General features: G+C 56.1%; 1 protein-coding gene across 1 annotated transcript in view; it reads right to left on the reverse strand.

The window, feature by feature from the left end:
• The window catches only part of PYGM (phosphorylase, glycogen, muscle), a 12,940-nt gene that overhangs the window by 7,436 nt on the left and 4,027 nt on the right, over positions 1 to 1,477 (reverse strand). The window lies entirely within an intron of this gene.

Genomic DNA, 1,477 nt, shown 5'->3' on the forward strand with positions numbered 1-1,477 from the left:
CTCTGGGCCTCGGCCATAAAAAGAGGACATCCCGGTGCCTCCCCACACCCCCACCGGCCCCCCTTGCTGGGCTGTTGTGAGGATTCCAGGAGGAGGCAGGGATGAGCTGAGACCAAGGTGGGCCTCTGTTGGTGGCCACTCTGCCATGGTGGAGATGCACTGGCCACCTGGCCTAGGCATAATCTAGAGAACATTCTGGACTCCTGGAAGGACTGGGAGATCATGGGGCCTGGCTGAGGGGGTCATAGAGGTCAAGTCCATCCAAAGGTTAACCACAGGGCTAATTAGCAGTGACTAATGCTGGCCCCACCTCCCACAATTAGCAAACATCAATGTGCATGCACGCTGAATGCTAAGTTGCTCATTTATGTCCAACTTTTTGTGACCCTATGGACTGTATCCTGCCAGGCTCCTCTGTCCATGCTCTGTCCAGGCAAGAATACTGGAGTGGGTTGCCATACCGTCCTCCAGGGGATCTTCCCAATGCAGGGATCGAACCCATTCTCCTGCATTGCAAGCAGTCTTTACTGCTAAGCCACCAAAGCCCACAAACATCAATAATTGCTGCAAATAACTGCCAGCTACCACGGAGAAAGGGGTGCACCCACACCTCCTTCCCCAGCATTAAGTAGCCTCTGACTGGAGCAGAGCAAATGCTGCAGCTCAGAGAGGGAAGGGACTGGCCCAAGAGCATACAGCTAGGAGGGCAGCCAGAGCCCTGCCAGACCTTAGCGTGGATGACAGCGGAACAAACTCTGGGTTCTGAAAGCCTCGAGGTTGCTGTGCAGCCATCTGGAGGCCGGTGAGCTGCAGCCACAGCAAAAGGACTGGTGGCGGAGCTGGGGTTTGGACACCTGGTTTAGCGGTAGGCTCCCACCAACCTGCTCTATGACCTTGAACATGTCAGTTGCCCTTCCCAGGCTTTAGTTTTCTCTCCTATCCCCCTTTTGGGCTGTTGGTTTATTTCCCATCAAGCCCCCAGCTCAAATATGCAGGGGAGCCGAGACTCTGTGATTATTTTGGGCAGTGAGGAGCAGTGGTAGAGCAGGGCAGTGTCTCTCCTCCTCCCAGCTCTTCATGTGGTCTGGCTCCCCTGTAACCCTGTCTCCAGCCTCTCTGGGTTCCAGCTGTGTGACCTCAAGTAAGTCACTTAACTCCTCTGAGCTCAGTGGCCTCCGGTATAAAATAGCACTCGGCCCAGTAGCTTCCAGGCTCTTCCTTTGCTTCTCTCTGTTTCCTCCAGAACCTCCACTCCTCCTCCCCTCCGCCTCACTAGATCTTCCCCTGCTCCCTGGCTTCCCCCTCACCTGTGTGTCCACCCACTTGGCCCCCTGGCTGGTGTGTTCCACTCGGCCATAGAAGTGCACCGGCAGCGTGAACTCAGGACGGGCCTTCTCCCAGGGGTTGCCGTAGCGAAGCCAGTCATCAGCTTCCTCCATCTGAACCGCAGGCAGGTCAGGGGAGAAAGGAAGGCAGA

This window comes from Bison bison, unplaced genomic scaffold, assembly GCF_000754665.1.
Source record: "Bison bison bison isolate TAMUID 2011002044 unplaced genomic scaffold, Bison_UMD1.0 scf7180017864089, whole genome shotgun sequence".
Taxonomy (NCBI): domain Eukaryota; kingdom Metazoa; phylum Chordata; class Mammalia; order Artiodactyla; family Bovidae; genus Bison; species Bison bison.